At 42.1% G+C, this 23,247-nt stretch overlaps 1 protein-coding gene across 1 annotated transcript in view; it reads left to right on the top strand.

Annotated features, from left to right (window-relative positions):
* Window positions 1–303: 303 nt before the first annotated feature.
* Window positions 304–23,247, top strand: part of FREM1 (FRAS1 related extracellular matrix 1) — a 169,169-nt gene continuing 146,225 nt past the window's right edge. Inside the window, exon 1 of the mRNA XM_008050952.2 lies at window positions 304–818. The gene's annotated coding sequence lies outside the window, so the exon portion shown is untranslated. The remainder of the gene's footprint in view (window positions 819–23,247) is intronic.

Genomic DNA, 23,247 nt, shown 5'->3' with positions numbered 1-23,247 from the left:
ATGTGTGAGTGTGTGTGTGTGCAGATGCGTTTGTGTGTGGTGACTGTGTGTGTTTTGGGTGACTGTGTGCCTGTGTGTGAGTGTGTGGCACGCCTGTGGATGCATTCGCCTGTGTGTGGCGAGCATGTGTGTGTGGGGTATGCATGTGTGCCTGTGAATGCGCGCGTGTGTGTGTCTGTGGATGTGTTTGCCTGTGTGTGGTGACTGTGTGTGCATGGGGTGTGCATGTGTGCCTGTGAGTGTGTGTGCGTGCCTGTGTGCTGCGGGCGGGAGAGACGGCTTCATCTCAGCCAGTGGCAGAGCAGTGAGTATAACTAGTAGTGAGAAAGGAAGCTGGGGAGCGACTGGGAAGAGACACCACCGACCTCATTAACAAAAGCTCAGCTTTGTCCCTGCAGAGCGGCCAGCCGAAGGGACAGGGCCAGCGGTGGCCCTCTGGCTGGGAGGTCGCGCTCCCTGCAAACATCGAAGGCATCTTTATCGTGACCTTCGCACGGGGAGTCCTGAGGCTTGCCTTGGAAGTTTTCAAAGCCACAGCAGTCGCCCTGGAGAAGACCAGCAAAGAGAGTGGAGTGTGTATGTGAACTTCAATTCTATGTTTTTCTCTTGGGTGGGTTCATGGATTTTTAGTACAAAGAAAACTCAAACTCAGCTGACCTGAAAGACTGGAATTTCAGCTCTCTTCCTCTCCTGGGTTATTTGTCCTCCCCCTCCCTCTCAAAGCCCTTTAAACCAGATTACCGGGTCAGTGACTCTTATCCCGCCGGCTTGTTCCAAGGGCTTCTAGCTTTTTGGCTTGGAAAAGAAAACCACTATCTGTAAGTATCTGCTTTATGTGTTTCCTCTCTTCTTGACTGAGAATGCTCTGTTAGCAGGATACCCCAGAGGTTGTTTGTGTGGTATCATTAACACCAAGTAACAATGCAAGACATCTGCGGAGTCGCTTGCAAAAGTTTAATTCTCAGGCTAACTCAGAAGGTGGCAACTTGCAGTGTTAACAAACCAAATGCCAGAAATGGGATTCTCTTTATTACTTGACACACGTTTCCTACTCTCTTCTGAATCCATCCCCAGTGCCACTCACCAGTGCAAAATCATTTTTAGATTCTGTAATTTATTCCCCCTGGAATTAGAATGTTTCTTTTCGGCCATATGAAATGGCAAAGGGAAAGATGCAAAAATTAACTAAACCTTTATGTCCTCATGGATGAAAACATAGAAATTTGGGTGAGATAATTTTTGGAAACCTTTGCTTTAATTTAGTTTTATTTGGATGCATTCATATTTTAAGGTATATTTCTGTTTTATGGGGAGGATAGTGTTGGGAGGCAAAGAAATCACATTGTTCTGTACTTTTGTACGGATTTTTCGTATTTTTCTGTTCATGTCTGAGATTTGGTCCCCAGACTTTGGTGCTGTAGTAAGCAATTTCTTTTAGCTTTCATCTGGATCACAGAAATCATTTTCAAGGCATTAAATTTAGTTTCTGGGTTAAAAAAAAAAAAAACTATTGTGCCCAGTCTTGTTGCATGGTGTGCATTACAGAGATTAAAAAGAGCATTTCCGGGGCTGGTTGGTGTTTACAACCCAGGAATCTTGCTGGAGAGATTAACCTCTTCAGGGCTGCCTCACAGACCAGACCAGATCTCATGGTCCAAACACTCTTCAAGTGTGCTCTGAAATACTGACACAGTTCTAGGCTAAGCGTGAAAAGCTGATCCCAGCCCCTGCCTGCACTTGATAAAAGTGCTTTCGGAGCAACTCTAGGACTATGCTAACTACCCTGGCTTTCTTCCCATCAGAGATTTTCAAAACTTACTGGGTGTAAGAGCCACCCAGGTGCTTGGTGAAAAGCCAGGTTTTCAGTACCCTGATCCAGAGAATTTTAGACCTGGGGTGGGGCCAGGTGACCTTGAAGCTGGTGAGACCATGCTTGGATAAACATTGCTCTGCCTTGTCCTTGGTTATTACATTCTTGTCTTGTACTTGGTTAATATTAAACCTTGTATCTAAAGCAGAAATCTGAGCGTGAGCTGAAGTTGAATATGACTTATGTGCAATATGGTTTTGCACGCTTGGCTGATCAACCAGGACTTTTAAGCCATCTTTCTACCCATCTCATCTTTTTTTTTCCTTCCCTTTTCATCTCTTGTTTTCCCATGAGTGAGAAAAGGAGTTGGGCAAAGGTGCCTGGGTACCATGTCACCCTGCTTTCACGGGCTGGGCTATATGGCCTGATCTGCCCTTGCATGGCTAAGCAATGTGTGTCTTGGAAACTTCACAGCCAGGGCTGCTCTTAATTCTTTCCCAGCCTCCTGGGGCAGCTCGGCTTCTGGGGCTGGCTGGGCTGAGTTTGGCTGCACTGAGCTGGATTTCTTGGACTTATTCAGGAGACTTCTTCTTAGAAACAGAGTTTGGATTGGACTGACCCACAGAGATGAGAAGAAACAGAAAGTGATTCCTCCCTCATGTGAGGGTCCTGGTTTGACAACATGCGAAAGTCAGAACTCAGCCTTTATCTCCATCCACACGTTTTATGGCATTGAACATTTATAGCAAAAAGAAGACAAGCTGTGGCATTTCAGTTCTTAGCTGTTGCCACTCCCAAGCCAAGCCACCTAATCCTTTTAGGCGTCACTTCCTCCATGGGGAAAATGCGTGAAATGGGTTTTGGTATCTTTCTAGCTCTGATATTCTGACACTGACGGGTATGGCTTAGTCTTCTAAACACAGATATGGGCTATGGGAGCTTTGGCGTACTGCTTTTCTTCAAAAAATGTCAAATATATTTATTTCGCAAAGAACCACAACCACCGGTATATTGAGTTAGATCAATGCAACCTTTCAGAACACACAGCCATCCCTCACAATGGCATCCTGTAAATCTCTGGAAGGGCTGGTTCTCTGGGCCAGGTTACACTGGAGGGCAACCTCTTATCTTGTCTGAATCTCAGGTTGCTACCCCTTTGGAGAGCTGGGTGGTCTGAACAGGGCTTGACAGTTTCCATCCATGCATGGCTTGCAACCTGACCCTTTCATTCTAGTGATTCAACAGCTATTGTGTTGTCAGTTGAGAGGCTCAAATAGAGACCTTTGAGAGGCTGGGAAAAACAAAAGACAAGAAAAACATTCCCTAATGAAATCTTGTCTGTACCACATTTTGTCTGTAATGTAGCTTCTCTTATTGCTGTGGCTAGGGCACCATTTCAAAGAGCTCTAAAACTTGGCTATCAAGATAATAAATTGTAGCTGTAATCTATGTGCTTTTCTGATAAAAGTAGCCTCCAGCTGTCTGAAGATGCTGTGTTTGGGTGGGAAACTATTGGCTAGCAGACAGAGTACAGGGATCTTGCAAAGATAGAATTCTTTTTGTTTTGGAGTTTTTTTTTTTTTTTTTTGAGTTGGAGTCTCACTGTGTTGCCCAGGCTGGAGTGCAGGGGCACACTCATGGCCACCGCAGCCTCCACTTGCTGGTCTCAGGCGATCCTTCTGCTTCAGCCTTCCAAGTAGCTGGAACTACAGGTACACACCACCACACACGGTTAATTTTTTGGTTTATTGTAAAGATAAGATCTTGCCAAGTTGGCCAGGCTGGTCCAGAACCTGTGGGCTCAGGCAATCCTCCACCTAGGCCACCCAGAGTGCTGGGATTATAAGTGTGAGCTACGGCGCCCGGCCAAGATAGAATCTTTTTAATGGGATGTTCTTGGCCTCTCATTGGTAACTTTTTTTTTTTTGAGTTGAAGTCTCACTCTTGTTGCCCAGGCTGGGGTGCAGTGGCACGCTCATGGCCACTACAGCCTCGACCTACTGGGTTTAGGTAATCCTTCCACCTCTGCCCTCCAAGTAGTTGGAACTACAGATGCATGCCACCACGGCTGACTAGTCTTTGTGATTTATTGTAGAGAAGAGGTCTCACCAAGTTGCCCAGGCTGGTCTCGAACCCCCAGACTTGGGCAATCCTCTCGCCTTGGCCTCCCAAAGTGCTGGGATTACAGGCTGAGCCACCGCGCCCGGCCTCATTGGGAACTTTTTACAGGAGAAGGCAAAATTAGTTTTTGGTTAAACCTGCCTATTTATGGCCTTGATGATATTTGGGGAACGTGTATATTAAAAGATGACGCCAAAATATTCCTTTTGTGGATCATCCAAAGGCTGCTAAGATTGCATGTCACCTTTCACTCTCAACTTTAGCTTTGAAACTTTGCTATCAGGCTCCCTAGAGACAGAAGGCAGATAAACACTCCAGGACCGAGTAAGCCCCCGAGTCCTTCCATTGGGTGTTCTGCCTCCCTGGCACTCCTCTCTGCGTTCTGTCAAGTGTTATCAGCTGCTCAGGCCATGAGAATGCGCCCTGTACTCTTCTCTTAAAATAAATAGTCCCAGCTTTGTTTCATGAGGTCACACTCAATGCCGTGGTATCTTTGTTGGTTAACCTACGTTTCTTGTTAGTACAAAAATTCTTCGTTTGTAAATTGTAAACGAAAACCACAGTCAAGTTTGGAAAATTTCAGAAAGGATAGACGTCCCCAGATGAGGACTCATCCAGATGTTTAAAAGTGTGTTAGGCATTTCCTATCAAAACCCTTTCATAAGCTTTGCACGGTGACGGTATTGTAGCCAATGAGATTTATCTGAGGCGTGATTATTGCTAATTGAAAATTTTCCCCAATACCCTGCTGGGACAATTTGCAATATGGTCAGCATTGGCAATTTTGGACAGTCTCTACAGAGACTGAATTTTAAAAAAATATCCTTTCATAGCACACATTTGGTTTTTTGGAAAGGTGATCCTACTCCTTAGAAACACAAAGTAACAACACAACAGCAAAACTTGTTTAAAAAACATAAATTGTCCTGTTATTATAACATGGTAGGGTGTTTTTATTTCATCCACTAAGCATTAGTGTTTGCTTTGAAAAACAAAGGTAGTATTGATACAAGAGTCTGAGTGTTAAGTCAGAGAGGTGCAGTAGAAAAAAAAATTGGCCTTTGAAAACCTTTCAGTTGGGTTCTAATCCCGGGACGCAATGTTTTTTGGCTCCGTAATTTTGGCCAAGTTGCTTAGCCAGTTTCCCCAGGAGCAAAGTGAGGGTCTTGAGTTGGAGTCTCACTCTGTCACCCAGACCAGAGTGCAGTAGCACGCTCCCGGCCACTACAGCCTTGACCTGTTGGGCTCCGGCGATCCTTCCACCTCAGACTTCCAAGTAGCTGGGACTACAGGTGTGCGCTACCATGCCAGACTAATTTTTGATTTATTGTAGAGATGAGGTTTCACCAAGTTGCCTGGGTGGGTCTCGAACCCGCGGGCTCAGGCAATTCACTTGCCTCGGCTTCCCAAAATGCTGGGATAACAGGCTGAGCCACCGAGCCAGCCAAAGTGAGGGTCTTGATACTTATCTCACTAGATGTTTATGCATGGTGCATGACATACAAATGCTCGATAAATATTTCTTCTTTCAGAGAGGGCTAATACAGGTGCGAAGGCTAGAAGGAGGCACAGACGTGGCAAGTTACTTTAATTATTGGTGGAAAGAAAAGAGAAATAGGAAATAAAGTTTCATAACAGAGCCCACTGACTGGACAGAACAGATCTTAAACCACCGCCCCCTTGGCCTTTAACTCTGATCATTATCTAATCCTCACTTTATTCTTTCTTTTAGAGGGAAAGCCTGAAACAGATCTGTGAACTCCCAGATCGCCAAAGTAATTAGTAAGAAGAGTTCAAGGACAACGTGAAATCATTCTGTCCTTATTTCTTCTTGACCCTCCTGAATTGGAGAATTTTATAGCTGTTTCAGATAAATATATAAGGAGATGCATCATTTTGTTTTTCTCAGGATTTTGGCCCCATCTTCAGAGGGAAATGTTTGAGAATTTGAAACTCTGGGGTTGCACTACAATGAGCTTGTGAACTATCACCAAAGGAAGGACACAATAACATTCAAACATGCGTGTGTTCTCTCTCTCTCTCTCTCTCTTCCACCATTTTTTCTTATAGGTCTGATGTTTGCATTGGGGTTATTCACTCAAGTGATATTTGTTGAGCTCCTTGTGCAAGATCCAATCATCAGCACTGGAGAAAGTTGAGTGAGTTGAACAGTTTTTGTGCTTTTTATCTGCAAGGAGCTTACAGATTAGGAGAACCAGCAGACATTTAAAAATGGCTGCAAACACATAATAAAATGCCTTTAGGTGTGCAACAGGTGGCAAGGTGTGTTGCAGAATTCTGTGTGAGCAGACAAAACTGGTCAGGCAGATGGAGACCTAAAGGATGGGAGAATTTAGCCAGGTGATTGGAGTGGTTGGTGGGAATGGGAAAGGGGCAGTCATGGCAGGTACAACAGCAAGAACAGTACCTGCAAAAGCTTGGAAGCTGGGATGGGCACTATGGTGAATTAAGGAAGGGAAGAGTCCAGTTTGACTAGCAAGCCAGTAGCAAGAGGCAAGTCATGCCAGAAGAGGCTGGAGAGGTGGGCAGGGCAGTCAGACAGGGAAATCCAGTCTCACAGTTACAAGGGAGTATGTAATTCACACTCCCTCCCTGAAACAAAGAACCCTGCCCTGCATCTGTAGCTCAGTCCCTGCCGTTATTGGACAACACCGAGGGGAAGTTCTTTCTGAAAGTAAGTTGACATTTCCACCCATTCTCCCTGGTTCTGCACTCTGGAACCACAAACTAAAGTCACTCCTCCTTCAAATATCTGAAGGCAGATTTTTATTTTTATTTTTTTCATAAAGAGCTGTCAAAGCAGAGCTGCTCTTTCTCATACATATGCAACTGATGTTTGGAAATGGAGAGTTACACATTTTTGCTTGTCGAAAGCTAGTTTACTGGCCTCAGTGCATCATTTCAGACTCCAGTTATCAAAGATGTGCATCTTGATTGTGCTCTTGATTGTGCCCTCAGTGAAAACAGTTGGATACAGGGATGGGAAACCCTCTTGGATGTGTGCTGTCTGTGAATTGGATACAGCTTGTTTTCTATATCTTTGTTTAAAGATTTAGAAAAATGTTTCACCAGAGAGAAACCAAAAACAGAGCTATGGGGCACAAGTCTAGATGTTTCTAATAAGGGAAGTTATGTCCCCAACCTCTATTTTTTTCTTTTTAAGGAGGAAACTAGTCACTAGTGTCTATAACCCAGAATTATAGAAATGTCTAAGCTTTACTGGGAAGAGCTCAAAGATATCAATGGTATTCTTGGTTTGATAAGAATGTTAAAGGCACAGTAACTCCTGATTTCATTTATTTATATATGTGTTGAATAAATTCTACATGCAACAGACAGTTTTGTCTTCCTACCTTTAAAACACATAGGTAAATAGGTAGACTACCATGTAAGATGTGACAAATGTCCGTGATGGGTTTACGTAGGTTATGATTCTTCTGCAATGGCAGGAAGGGAATCTTTCTGAACGGAGTGATCAGGTCATTCTGGAGGAGGAATTTTTTTTTTTTTGAGTTGGTGTCTCACTCTGTTGCCCAGACTGGAGTGCAGTGACATGCTCCTGGTCACCGCAGCCTCGCCCTGCTGGGCTCTGGCGATCCTTCCATCTCAGTCTTCCAGGTAGCTGGAACTACAGGTGCGCGCGACCACGACCGACTAATTTTTGATTTATTGTAGACATGAGGTCTTGCCATGTTTCCCAGGCGGGTCTTGAACCCACAGGCTCAGGCAATCCCCTCGCCTCAGTCTCCCAAAGTGCTGGGATTACAGGCTGAGCCACCGAGCCCGGCCATGGAGGAGGCATTTCATGGGGAGTTAATAAACAGAAATGATTTCAATAAGAATGGAAGCAAAGACATTCCAGGCAATATGAAATAGCCTCTTTTACCATGAATTCATTGTCATTTAGTGTGATGTGATTTAATGACCCACTGTCCCCCTGCAGTCAAGGCATCAACTGTCCATTTCAAACTACAGGCACAATTGCCTTTTTCCTTCCTCATCGTCCCTTCTTCTTATTTTCTTTTTCTTTCCTCTTAATATTCTCTTCATCTTCAGACAATCAAACTCCTGCTAACCACATGTCGGGCTCAGTAACTTTGATCTCTTCAATGACTGTGGCCTCTGCTACTAAGATTTACCTATGGATTAGATCTGAATGAAACCACACAACTTTTTATGGAAATGATTTTACTTTATGGGAAAATAGTTGATGTTTCATGTCCTTAGAAATTTTGGAACAATAAAAAAAAAATACTTGCTTCTGGAGGTACTGACTGGTGATGTAAAAGTCATTTGAGGGTGATTTATCAGTGGGAGAAAACTAGGAGTGTTATTTGCCTCTATTAACTAGTACCCACAGAGCTTTACATTGCATTTTATATCCTACTTATGATCCTGTTGACCATGTAACCATGTTAAGATCTCCTGGTACTAGTTAGTTGATCTTCCAGATTCTAAGACCCTACTACAGTAAAAGGAAACAGAATAAAATCTGTAACCATGTACACCCACATTTAAATATCCAGTTATAGTACACTCTGGACTTAGAGTTTGGCTTCAGGATGGCAAGGCAGGGAAACTTCCTCCAGCAGGATTAAGGACTGGCTTTGTGCTTTGATAGAATCAAAAACCCCAGATGGAACCCATTCTATCTTTCTCATTTGTCCATAGAGCCCATGTGTGCTGATTTACCTGCTGAGCTGGATGGGAGCAGCATGCCTTGTGTACCATTTTGCATTCCAGATGCCTCACTCCTTGATGGTTGCTGAATTGCTTTATTGGGAATGGTTGGCCTTCATTTAACCCCAGTAAAGACATTTCCCGATCTGGTGCTTTGTGAGTCGCTTTGGTGCCAGGCCCCGTGTAGCGCCCAGAAATCACAGGCTATGAGAGTCATTGGTAGAAGGACTCTGGTGTCCCTGTATATCCCTTCCCCCTCTTTGGTTTTGCAAATGATGGCTACCGTATGAGTTTACAAATGATGGCTACCGGATGAGTTAATGGAGACATGGTCAGAGATCACAGGGTGTTTCACAGTGGGCTTGCTGTCACAGACTGCTCAAAGTTTAGAGGAATCACGTCAGCTCTGTGGCCAGAGAGATCTGAAACGAAGACTTTAAGACCGAAACTAAGACCTACGACTTTAAAGCAAGGTCGTGGTGAGGAGCACTTGTGGCCAGGAGTGAGGGCTGTTGAACTTTTCTCTATTGCTTAAAAACGACAACAATGAAACTATCTTCATAACATTCCTGTGATGTCAAAATTACAAATTCCCATTGTACAGATGATGAATTCAAGGCTTTGGAAGTTTCTAAAAATTATTTAGATTGTAGGCTGAGAAGGGCCTTCCATAGACACTAAAGTGTTAAAAATAAAAGTAAATAGCTAATCTTAGTTCATATACTTAAATGTCTGCCTAAGAGAAATGTGTGAGTTAAGATTAGAATGTGTTATGTATTATTATCATGCATTGTCTTCAAAATATTTTTTAAAGGAATTGAATCCTTTGTCCCTTCAAAAAATTGAGCTTTGTTTTCTGTTATGGGGCAGAAAAAACCAGAATGTCTATCCCAAGCAGAAGGTTGGAGATAGTAAGATGGGCTCAAATGAAAAGCTCGAAGTCCATGAACTTGTTAAGAAAAGTTATAAAGTGTATAGGAGAATGGCCCTTGTTTCATTGAAAAATTGTAATTGGTACATTTGGAACACAGAAAGGAATTACACTTTGGATTGATGTGAGAGATTTTAAATTTACAGACCAGAAGTTTTAAATTTTTCTGCTTTGCCAAGCAGATGATTAAGCAGATAGCTTCAAATCTCCTGATCTGATCAATAATGACTTTGCAAGTACTAATTTAGGGGGATCTGTTACTTCCTGCCTAAACCCAAATACCTGTTTTTATCTCATCTTGAAATATTATACCATTAAAAAAGTGGAAAACCATTAGCCTGTGTGTAATACAATGTATTGTTATATTACAGAGGGTGCCAAAAATGTATACATATTTTAAGAAAGGAAACAGTATTAAAACTGCAGGTGAATACAAGTCACATTTGACTTCTGCAGTTAGAAGTACTCAACATCGTTACCATCAGCATTCAGACACTTCTGATTATGGTGAACTAAAAGTAATACATAGATAACGTCTCTTAAACTGTGTACACACTTTTGGCGTCCCTGGTGTATATATTTATCTTTGTCTTAAAAGATTCACAGCAAAGGAAGAAATTAAAATGCAACCGAAAATGGTCACAGCACACAATTTTATCAGTTGTTTTATGTTGATTTCTTTCATTTTATTAGTTGTTTTATGTAGATTTCTTTCATTTGCTTTCTCTCTGACAATTTTGCTAATTCAGGAAGCCTCATCTGGCACATGTGACTGACTTCCTAGGGACGGCCATCCCAGCTAGGCTGTCAAAGAAAATTTCCCTCATGATGCCTCACTTGGGGCTTCCTGCCTTTCTTTACCCTAAGTGTCAGACCATCTTATCTCCCTCTCCTCTTCCCTCTCCTATCTCCTCTTCCCAACCCTCTCCCAGCCACCTCCACTCTGGGTCTTCCTTCTGGGCTCTTCCTGGTACTAACCTTGCACGTAGCATCCCGAGCCATGGTCCTGCCTCCTTGCTCTACCCTGACTAAGGGACTCACATGGTTTGGTAGACATACCAAAGAACCTAACTTCAGTCTTTAGGCTCTAAACTTCCTTTTACCTCTTCTAATACTTAGAGGAGGAGAAACTAAGTGCAGTCATTTCCAGCAGTGGCTCTCCATCCCGGTTGCTCGATAGAATCACCTGGAGTGCTCTTAAATTCTCATGCCTGGGCCCCACCTAGAAAAATTCACTTGGAAGCCTTGGGAATGGTGCTTGGGTCATTGTAGTATGAAACTGAAGAGGGCACGCACTCATCCAGGAGTGGCCTTAGAGGCATCTCATTCATCCTGGTGTGTCAAGGAGGAGGACCGAGGCCATGAAGCCACAAAGCCACAAAGCCACAAAGTGACTTTGTTTTGCAGCCAGTGCTTTCCCCCAGGCTGTGGGAGTCAGTCCTCACCTCACACAATTCTGAGACACCATTCTCACTGTGGTCTGTGTAAACAGCATACCTGGTCCCCCAGAGTTTGAAGCGCTGAACTGAGCAAAACGGAATAAAGCAGTCTCACTACCTCTGGCCAACACTGTAAAGGATGAAGACGTTAGTATGTTTTTCCAAAGAAATATCTTCCACCACGATGAGTTTTCACAGTGCCCAGGGATAGCACAGCTTGCACTGTACTTGTCAGCCTGTCCGGACATGGTACCCAGGGTAAATAGGGTTCCACTTCTAGACAAATTCTTGCAAACCAATATTTTGAATATAGCCTATTTGGAGGTGTCTTGGAGACGCTAAGAAAGTGTTTCAGCCAAGACTGCTTGCATGCTCCATATTTTTTTTCTCTTTTAAAATACTTCTCTGATTTCCTGGTGTTTGCAGTTCTTACATGATGTAATTCTTCCACATTGCTCTGTCCTCCCATGCTTCCTTATCCAACAGACAAGACATCTCATCAGACATTCTGAGACTGTAGTTGCAGCCCGTGATGTCATGGAGATGTTGTTTTTGGCCCATTCCTTGAAACAGCTTTAATCCCTGCCTGAGATCACCCTGCCACCCACCCTCACCATTGACAGCCCAACCCAAATCCTGCCAAAGCAGGCAGTTCACGTTTTGCTTGTTCAATGCCATGAAGTTCAGTAACAGTCTCATCAGGGTTTCCGGCACGTGCGGCAGGATTGATGTTGGCACAGGTGTGCATTTACACATGGATCCTCAACGCTGCGACTGTCCCGTGGGTCACTTGAGTGGCACTTTGGTTGTTGGGGCTTTGTAGATCCCTGGTAACGACAATCCCCAAAACCAGAACGTGCGGTGAGTGACCACTCACTGTGGTTCGCCTGTTTCCTTTTTGTTCCTGATGGCCCTATGCTGCCCTAATGAAGGTTTTCTAGCTCTGCCCGGGTGTCATGGGCAAATCAATCCAACCTAAATAGCAAGGCATACCAAAGGATGGCTTAATAAATAACTTTTTATAAACTAATAGACTGTTAATTGGGGGAAGTCTTAGGCTTACAGAAAAATTGGAAAGTACAGAGAGTTCCCACATACCTCTTCCCCATCCCATGGTTTCCCCTGTTATTAATGTCTTGCATGAGTGTACTGCGTTGGTTACAATGATTGGGGTGATTTTCTTTTTAAGAAAAAGAAAAGCTTATTTAAAAGTAAATTAGAGAAAGAAAGAGAAAGAAGTGAGAAGATTTACCTCCCCAAGGTGGGGGAGGGGGTTTTGAGCTGATTAGCATTAGCTAAAGCCTACAGTTTATACTGTGGTTTACTTTTTGTGTTCCACATTCTGCAGGTTTTGACAAATGTTTAATGGCATGGATCCATCATTATGGTGGCAATTTTTTTTTTTTTAGTTGGAGTCTTACTCTGTCACCCAGGCTGGAGTGCAGTGGCACGCTCATGGCCACTGCAGTCTCGACCTGCTGGGTTCGGGCAATCCTTCTGCCTCAGTCTTCCAAGTAGCCAGAACCATAGGTGTGTGCTACCACGCCCGGCTCATTTTTTTGATTTATTGTAGAGATGAGATCTCACCAAGTTGCCCAGGCTGGTCTCAAACCCCTGAGCTCAGGCAATCCTCTTGCCTCAGCCGCCCAAAGTGGTGGGATGATGGGCTTGAGCCAGCGTGCCTGGCCAACGTGGCAACTTTTAAAATTAGTTTTAGAAAAAGCTTTCTTCGGTGGTCCTGGGGTAGAAATGAACAGGAGAAACTAGCTTTGAGTTTTGCTGAGTGTGTGTGCTAGAGATTTTGCTATACACGTGCAGTTACTATCACATTTAACTATTTTAACAACCCTGAAAGGTGTCAATTGTTGTCTTTTTTTTTTTTTTTTGAGTTGAGGTCTCACTCTGTCACCCAGGCTGGAGTGCAGCAGCATGCTCACGGCCACCCCAGCCTCAACCTGCTGGGCTCAGGTGATACTTTTGCCTCAGCCTTCCAAGCAGCTGGAACTATAGGCACGCACCACCACACCCAGCTAAGTTTTTGATTTATTGTAGAGACAAGGTCTTGCCAAGTTGCCCAGGCCGGCCTTGAACTCGTGGCCTCAAGTTATCCTCCTGCCTCAGCCTCCCGAGTATCTGGGACTACAGGTGCATGTCCCTGCACCTGGCATTACCACCCTTTTTGAATCATTAGCTTATGTGTTTGTCTTCTGAGTTACACTATAAACTCCCTAAGGACAAGTTTCTTTCTTTCTTTCCCTTTTCGTTTCTTTCCCTTTTCTTTTCTCTTCCTTCCTTCCTTCCTTCCTTCCTTCCTTCCTTTCTTTCTTTCCTTCTTTCTTTCCCTTTTCTTTTCTTTCCCTTTTCTTTTCTTTTCCTTCCTTCCTTCCTTTCTTTCTTTCTTTCATTCTTTCTTTCTTTCTTCATAATCCCAACACTTAGTATAGCACTTGTCTCCAAGTGGGTGCTCAATAATCGTTTGTACAATGAATGAACAAATGAGTATGCCATATTCACATAAAGAATCGGGAAATATTCTGAAAATGGAATTGCTCTCAAAGATGAATTCCTGAACATGATTTAATGTGAATTTAAACAAAATTTCGCTTTAGGACAATTTGGTATTCCATTGCAAATGAAGAAATGCAGAATTCACTCACAAAGAGAAAAATCATTTTCCGTGTGCCTCTGGTGTGGAAGAAGGTGCTGGGTGTGAGCTTGCGCATAACCCATGGCGAATCTCAGATAAAGAATGAGATATAGTCAACTGTAGTAAATGTGAGTGAGTGTTTCTCATTCTGTTTAAGCTATTCAATGAAAGCAACCTGTTGTGAAAATTTGTAATGATGCAACCTTCTGGCTGAAAGCAAAATGAATTTAAATTACGACCACTTCCTAACTAGTCTTCAGGGAAATTCTTTTGATGGCTTTAAGAAGCTTTAATAGTCATTAAAAACAGAAGCGTAAGTTGAGGGCACAATTTTTCCCCCTCTGCAAGCAGTTTTCTCCACCTTTGAAGGTCGTTTTAGTAGAAGGCTTCTGTAGAGACAAGCCAGGTATCTGGTTTCCAAAGGGCAGCCTGGCTGCCCTTGGAAACACTCACTCACCTGTGAATATGGACTTCTGATGTGGACTCATTAAGTATGGATTTATCAGGTATGGCCAGAAATTCTGTAGAATTTAGTCTTTCAATCATTTAAATTCTCTAGCCCAGTGTCTCTTGAATGATTTCTCAAACCACTTGGGTATTTTTATAAAAAAGAACAAAAAAGTTTTCCATACGTTTGCAAACTTTGGGCTTAAAAAGTTTCCGTTCCGCAGGACTTCTTAGAGCCTTTAATATTATGCCGTCAATCTTTGGAAGGAAATTTTAGCATTCTGTGCTTCAAATATATTTGGATATATAAAACATTTTTGTGGAAAGCTTTAACGTCTCCAAAATATGCATTTTCAGAAGCACAATTTGCAGACCTGGCAGGGTAGACTGTGAACTGCTGAAAATCTAAAGGAGGAAAACTGATGAGTTTGTGCGTTCGCCAAAGGTCGGTCTGTCTTTGCAACCTTGGTCATGATGGGGTTCAAAGCATGCTACCCCAAAGTAGGATGCCTTGAAATATTGAATAGTTTGAACTGGAGGAACTTGAGAAGCGGCAGGTGCTGGAATGACTCTCTGAGTTCCTCTAGATGGCGAATCATGACACCCTCAAGAGAGAGGTGCCTCTCTGCATGCAGTGGGAAGGAGCACCTTTACTTCTAAAGCTGGAGGGACACCAAGGCGAATCCAAACAAGTAGGCCTCGCGAAATTTCCCCTGGTGTACCACCCTTGCCTCAAACTGTTTTGTCCTATCATGTTTTCCCACAACTTTCTATCTTCATCAAACTTAGACTAAAAATACTTATGCTTAATGTTTCTTCCTGTCTTCATTTTCCTATGAAGTCTCTTGTATCACGCAACCCTTGTATTAAATGGGTATGCTTTTCCTTTTTTTTTTTTTTTTTTTGAGTTGGAGTCTCACTCTGTCACCCAGACTGGAGTGCAGTGGCTGCTCCCGGTCACCAGAGCCTCGACCTGCTGGGCTCCGGCGATCCTTCCCCTTCAGCCTTTCAAGTAGCTGGAATGACAGGTGCGCGCTACCACGCCCGGCTGATTTTTTGATTTATTGTAGAGATGAGTTCTTGCCAAGTTTCTCTGGCGGGTCTCGAACCCGCGGGCTCAGGCCATCCACTCACCTCAGCCTCCCAAAGCGCGGGATTACAGGCTGAGCCACCGAGCCCGGCGCTTTTCCTTTTTTAGTCTGTCATTTTTTTCAGTCTAATTTACAAGACCTCAATCAATGAACCTAAGACTAGTAGAAGGAAAGGATTGTTCCCTCTCTTCTAGTCATGATGGCATAGCCACGACAGAGTTCTGGGTCTGGCGGTGCTTCCTGAAGATCCGGGAAGGAAGGACGCAAGGGAATATTTCTGGACTGAGCATCTGTGATTTAAGGAAGCCACCTGGGAGAATGGACATAGTGCTGGTCTGGGTGTCAGAACTGAGATTCCCATCCAGGCTTGGTTTCCCGACAGCTGTGTAGTCTTGGTAGGCGCTTAGCTGCCCTGGGACTTTCTCTCTTCTGTAAATGAGATTCCCAGAAGAGTCTCTTCGACATATAAATGACTAATGGGCATTTAAAAAGAAAGGAAAAAAGACTAAATCTTCCACGTAAACAAAGGAAAAATCTATCAAAAGGAAAAAAAAAAACTAGAGAAATAGACTGGTTTGTAATTAGGGATGTTTCATCATAATCTCTTGACATAGTAACGACTTTAATGAAAGAGTGAAATGACTGTAGCAACAGCAGTTTACAGCTATGATGTGCAAACTGAAATAAGATCACAGGGAATGTTTAGTAATGCAGAAAGTGTTTGTAATAGAAAGTTATGTTAATAAGAATGAATGACATACAACTCTTTGTGGTATGGTTTCAATTAATTTTAATAACTGTGTGTGGCCGTAGTGGGAAACAGCCAGAGGAGGGGGAATGGGATTGGCAGTTGAGGGCAAGAAACTTCCAGGGGCGGAGGGAGGGGCACACCTCATCCACAAGGGTCCCTGCATAATGCACATTTGTATACCTAACCCTGAATTGCACCCCACATCTTTAAAATAAAATAAAAAACTGTGTGTGTATATATGTGTGTACATACATATGAAAGCCTAAGTGTTTTCTTTGGGTGTTGGGAAGCATATATTTTCCTTTTCTATAGATTTCTGTGTTTTTGTCTTTTAATGGATGAGCATGCATTTTTTTGCATGCAAAGAAAGTTATTTTTAGAAAAAGCAAATAAATTGATAAATGAAACAAAGAATATGAATTTCTAAAGTTCCTACTAAACTATATACACTGTGTGATGTAGATTATGGTTGGAAAAAAACTGCAGAGTGGAGGAAGCAGAATGTTATAGACAGGATCAACACCTATTTTATTGATTTAATGGACTGGAGTTATGAAGTGGCCCATTTGCCTTGAGGCCTTTAAACTGTGCTTGTAGTGGAAGCATTGGAACACTAAGATGCTGGTTGACAGGGTATCTCCCTTAATTATTTGCTCTTAAACTAATGGCTACTTCCTTTAGAGGACGTTGCCCGCAGTGAAACTTTAACTCCTATAGCAATCATCAGTGGCTGTCTGGAACCCTAAAAGAAGTTGTTTTTCCTGTGTAGGATAGGAAGAAGACCTTGGGGCTGGTGTTGCCATGGAAAAGAGTATTGGTGTAATGTGAAACAGTTAAGTTCAGGGGTTTGAGCAAAACCAGCCACCAAAGGCAAGAACAAGGTAAGCTGATGACCCTGGGCAAGTTATTCAACCTCTTTTTGTCTCATTTTCCACTTCTAGGAAGCCATTGTCTACCTCATAAAACCAAGGCAGGGATTTAACAATATAATACATGTAGTGCTCTTTGAACAATGTCTAGTATACAGTAAGCACTTAATAGGTGTTAGTTTTCATTGATGTTATGATGTTACTGCTTTAAGCCTCTATAAAATCAAAATAAAAATAGGAACTCCTTGGAAGATTAGATGTGAAAAACAAATGAAAAGAATAATATAAAGAATCTAGCCCAGGGCTTCCACATGGCAAGTGAAAATACTAACAAGCAAAATTCAAAGGAAAGAATTTGTACATAGGCGTTACTAAAAATTGTTTATTAAAGGGAAAAAATCTTAGAAGCAATTTTTCTTCATGATTTGATTATCCCTGTCAGAGAATTCGCTCTGAAAATCCTGTGCTTGGCCAGATCACAAAGATTTTGCACCCTTGTGGGGTCATTGAACAATGGAAGCTTCTTGAGAGAAGAATCCGCTTAGTGGTTGTGTCTTCTTGAGCCTCTCTCGTAGTATGGCTCAACCGCTCTCTGTTGGAAAGCATGAAATGAGGTTGTCAGGACAGAGGAGGAAGAGCACTTAGCCAGGATGCCAGAGGTTTGTTTCTCCCACAGCTCTGCTCTTCTCTGGGGACTCCCTGGTAAGTCACTTAGAATGTTCCCTCCTATTGCCTACAACAAGAATAATTAGGCTTCTCTATCTACCTCAGGGAGTTGTAAGGATCGAGGAAGCAGTGGCTCTGAAGTCCTTGGTAATGTCTTAAGTCTTGACTTCCTCAACTAAAAAATGAAGACGAGAACGCTGTCCTTAAGTTTAGACAGCTGGTTGTTCCCTGTGGACACATTTCTCTAGACTTCCAGTTTGTTGCTTCTTGGTGAATCAGTTCATGACACATGTGATTTGGGCTGCATTTGGTTGTCCTGTGGATAATTATATTCACCTGCAAGTTTATGCTTAAAACTTTACATTTGATTTATACGAACAGCTTTGGAAACTCATTTGCATAAAAATTTTGATAGTTTAAAAAAGACGTCACAAAAAATGTCATGGATAGTTATAAGTTTAACTTCTGACTGCCATTTTAAGGAGTCTAATGTGGAGAAGAAGTCAGAAAAACTTTCTTTTTCTTCATTGTAAAGGATTTCAAAATCTCTTTATGTTTGGGTAGGTGGGGATGGGTTGGTCTGAGTTTTTTTTACTTAAAATGCCATTTCTCCACGAGTGTATTTTATTTCTGAAAGGACTTTAAGGTACTTGTAAGCTCTAAAGGTGTGAAAAAGCCGAACTCATATAAACAGCGAGTAGAGGGGACTTACTGTACAATATGAGGACTATAGCAAATAACATTGTATTGTATGCTTGAAATTGCTAAAAGAGTAGATTTTAAATGTCCTCCCCACCAAAAAATGGTATGCGAGGTAATAAGTGTATGAATTAGCTTGTTAACCATTTCACAATATCAAAACAACCTGTTGTACACTATCAATATGTACAATTTTTATTTTTCAATTAAAGATAAATGAAATTTCTAATTTAATTTATTTTCATTTTATTTTATTTTTATTTTTATTTTTTGAATCAGAGTCTCACTCTGTCACCCAGACTGGAGTGCAGAGGCCGCTCCCGGCCACCGAAGCCTCGACCCGCCGGGCTCCGGCGATCCTTCCGCCTCAGCCTTTCAAGTAGCTGGAACTACAGGCGCGCGCTACCACGCCCAGCTAATTTTTTATTTATTATGGAGATGAGGTCTCACCAAATTGCCCAGGCGGGTCTCGAACCTGTGGGCTCAGGTAATCCACTCACCTCGGCCTCCAAAAGCGTGGGATTACATGCTGAGCCACCAAACCCGGTTTAAATTTTTTTTTATTTTAAAGATGGGGGGTACAATTCAGGGTTAGGTATACAAATGTTCATTATGCAGGTACCCTTATGGATGAGGTGTGCCCTCCCTCTCCCCTGTCAGTTTCCCACTACTGCCTATCCCTTTCTTATAGTATTATAATTGTTCAAGGTCCGCTTATGAGTGAGAACATGTGGTACTCAGTTCTTGGTTTCTATGATAGATTGCTCAGTATGATAGCCTCTTAAGTCCATCCAAGTTGCTGTGAAGTTCATAATCTTTGTCCTTTTTATGGCTGTATAACATTCCATTGTGTAGATGCACCACATTAAAAAAAAAAATCCAGTCCTCTTTCGATGGGTAGCATGGTTGGTTCCATATTTTTGCCATTGTGAATAATGCTGCAATAAATATGTATGTGCAGGTATCTTAAAAATAAATAAATAAAAAATTTAAAAGACATTGAAGTGTGAGTCAGGAGGTAATAGCCTCAAGCCTAGGAAGACAAAACTTCCATTGCATATATCACCCTCAGTGGAATTGTCATAACTACCTGGATAGCTTGATATGTATGCTGAGCACAGTTAGGGGAAGACATCTGCCTCTGTAACTACCATTGCAAAATTCCAGACATCTGCCTTTGTAACTACCATTGCAAAATTCCAGAGGAAGAATGCTAAATATTATTCTCATCATGCCATACCACTACCATTGCCCTTCAAGAATTTTCATTGCATTGAGAGCTGTACCGGAGTACGGCTGGGATTCGTTTTTTTTTTTTTTTCTCGCTGTGCACAGGTTATCTCAGATTAGTGACAGGAGTCTCATGTTTATACCAACATGAAGAAGCCATGCTCAGATAGTTAAGATGAATGTGTAATTACACAATAGATACTAGCTCACATTCCCCCTCCTCCGAATGAAATGTTACTAAATTATTTTCTTCTGTTCAAGAAGTATCCCTAGAAAGAAAGTTTGATCAAAGAAACTTCCATGGATATTTATAGGGAAGAATTCAAAGCAGGCTTTTTTTTTCACTTTTCAGAACAATTTTCACACGCATTTATGGGCTAGTACAGATATACTGAGTAGATACGATTTCCATGAGAAGAAAAAAAGGCAATGGTGGAAAAATGGTCAGGGTGACCAGAGAACTTTGAAGTGCTAAGAAACAGCTGAACCACATAAGCAAGCCAAGACAGGATCTGTTTCCATTGCAGAATCAAATGAAGACTGAGGTGGCTAAAAGTCAGTTTCCAAGCTGCCTTGGGGAATGTAGCCAAGTGCCCTTTCTTCTTCCGTTTCCTAATGTCCCCACGGATTCTCCTGACCCCGAGAGTAACAGCAATCAAAGCAAGCTGTGGACAGATGGACTCCCAAAATCTGACATGGCCTCGTGCTGGGACCAAGAAAACGAAATTCTCAGGATGTACAAGGTTTCCCATGAGGGTGTTGTCAAATAAATGTTGGCTACCGATGGACAAAATAATTTTTTGATCAGAGACAAAAAATTTACCACCATTTCCTAAGAGACTCATCTATGAACTCTTGTTTGATTTAGAGTCCTGATTTGCTTTGCAATTGTTTTGTTTTTCTGTATGCCATTTCTCTGTCCGTTTATCCAAATTCTTTTCTCTTTCCCTTTCATGCCTTGCCACCTTCTTGAAGCAAAAAAAAAAAAAAAAAAAAAATCAGAGCAATATTTTCTTTTTTTTCTTCTTCTTTGAGTCAGGACCTCAATCTGTTGCCCAGGCTGGAGTATAGTGGCACCATCATGTCATACTGCAGCCTCAACCTCCTGGGCTCAGGCCATCGTTCTGCCTCAGTTTTCCAAGTAGCAGAGACTAGAGGCACATGCCACTATGCCTGGCTAATTTTTTTATTTTTATTTTTTGTGGACAAGAGGTCTTGTTGTGTTGCCTATGCTGGTCTTGTACTCCTGGGCTCAAGCCATCCTCCCACCTCGGCCTCCCAAAGTTCTGGGATTACAGGAGTGAACCACCGTGCCTGGCCCTGGCTAATTTCACAGAGCAGTATTTTCCGTGGAATGTCCACATACTTGGTGTTTCCCAACACCAAGAGAAAAAACAAGAGCAGTATTAGAATATAAATAGAAGACACACAAAAAATATGTCCTTTGGATATTTATTGGAACTAATTCTGCTGTCTTCATCTTGGCTCAGTCGATTGACAGATGAATTTTGTTTGACTTTGGATTTGGAAATTGTTACCCTTGTACTTTTTTTCCGTGCCAATTGTGTTGCCTCACGTTGTTTATTTTTATGTTTTTGAGTTGGAATCTCACTCTGTCACCCAGACTGGAGTGCAGTGGCCGCTCCCGGTCACTTCATCCTCGACCTGCTGGGCTCCGGCGATCCCTCCACCTCAGCCTTCCAAGTAGCTGGAACTACAGGCGCGCACCACCATGCCTGGCTAATTTTTTGATTTATTGTAGAGATGAGGTCTTGTCAAGTTGCCCAGTCGGGTCTTGAACCCGCGGGCTTAGGCAGTCCACTCACCTCGGCCTCCCAAAATTCTGGGATTACAGGCTGAGCCACTGAGCCTGGCCTCAGATTGTTTTTGACATATTAAAATTTAGTTTTTTATTCCACATCCCATCTTAAGACAATGAGGAAGGAAGAGAAAATTATAATGTAAATAAAACATACTCTATTTGATATTTATTGAATCTAATTTTGCTGCCTACACCAAGGTCCAATTCCTGCAATTCTCTTTTTCCTGAGAAAGCTTTACTTCCTTTGATATATGTTTTGTACTAGTAATGTTATATTTGTGTGCGGTTTTATTATTAGAAAATATTTCTATATAGATTTTGAAAGCGGAAAGTGATAGTCACATGTGTCTCTTTCTGGTAGATGAATGTTGAGATTTTGGACTTGGACCTCAGCTCTCAGTTAAGGGTTTACTATGATATAATTGAAGAATGAGCTATTGCTCCATATGCTATTAGGTAGGAAGTTACAATCTTTAGCTGATTAGTGACTAAATTAATATAGAAACTTGGAGAATAAGGTGATTATTAAAGGCATAAAGTTCAATTGTGAGACACACACACACACACACACACACACACACACACACACACACAAATCCCAAAATAACAATGAGTTCAACAGGAGAGAAGTTTATATTCTCTGCTATGTAAAATTCTGGAAGAATTTGCTTTGCAAATAGCCCAGAGTCCCAGGCTTCCTCTCACTCACAGCTCTGCCAACCTATGTCATAGCCCCATTTTTCATGTGCAAACCAGCATCCTCAAACTGGGCAATAAGATGCAGGAAGACCTAAAGAAAAAGGGACAAGGGGCACACAACTGCTACCTCTTAAGGAAAGTTCCTCAGAGCTGCCATGTGACATCTCTTCTTAAATTCCATTGACCAGAATCTGGCCACATGGCCACAGATCGCTGCAAGGTAGACTGTGATACGGTATTTGTTCTGGGTGACAATATACCCAGTTAAATTTCTACTTCTAGAAGAAAGTAAGGTTGGATATTGTGGGGAAAAATAGGCATTCTTGTCAGAGATACATATTAGAGAAAGAGTTGATGAATTATCATAAGAGAGTGGAAGGAAATATTTTCTATACTAATTAAAAAATATATCTGAGAGGAGCTTATTGGATATTTTAAGTTGCGTATGTGAAATAAAATATTTTGATTAAGGCATTTCGCTTTGGTCCACGTCGCCTTTCTTAGTAAGGCAGTGCTAAAATCCATATTCAAAGTCATTAAACACAAATCTGTGAAATATGGCAAAGCCTCTAAGATAGCTTCCCTTCTATTGAGATTTATTTATTTGTACTTTATACCCAGGCCTGACTCTAAAAGTGTGGGATGGTAACTGAGCTGTGAACTATTATAAAAGGTGAGGGGGTGGGGCTGGTCTAGAGACAAGCTGACCAGTGATACACAACACGTACAAAGATCAGGAACCCGACACTGGATCAAAGCCCTTGTTTTACATGCTTTCATATAATACAAGATACACATGGGTTTTCGAAAGGGATTTGTTTCAGCTATTGACTGAGTGGCTGGCAAGAGAAGAGAATTCCAGGACAACATGCATATGCCTACCTCTGCCAGGACTGTTTCTGTGAAGCCTGAGACACACCCCTGACCAACCCTTTGGAGATGGCTCTTTGGTGAAATCCCATGAGTGTCTCTCTGTTTTGCTGCATTCTTCGAGAAATCTCAAAACAAACATTCTTTGGTTACATTTGGAATTAATAGTCCTTGCTCTAGGTGGGTTACCACACCTGAGAAGAGAGATTGTATCTGCCCTTTGTGTCTTGATGGGCTGGCATTAGAGAACTAATTAATTTAACATAGAAATAAAATTCATGTTTATTTAAGCAACATATGATTACACAGTTACCTATGAGATAGGCTTGCTTTACATTGGCTTTGATAGAGGATGAATTGTTAATTACTTAATATATGCATATTTTTTGAGTTCGAGTCTCACTCTGTCGCCCAGACTGGAGTGCAGTGGCTGTTCCTGGCCACCGCAGCCTTG

This window comes from Carlito syrichta, unplaced genomic scaffold (assembly GCF_000164805.1).
Source record: "Carlito syrichta isolate Samal-C Ts95f unplaced genomic scaffold, Tarsius_syrichta-2.0.1 Scaffold154501, whole genome shotgun sequence".
Taxonomy (NCBI): domain Eukaryota; kingdom Metazoa; phylum Chordata; class Mammalia; order Primates; family Tarsiidae; genus Carlito; species Carlito syrichta.
This window is presented reverse-complemented; position numbering and strand designations above follow the sequence as displayed.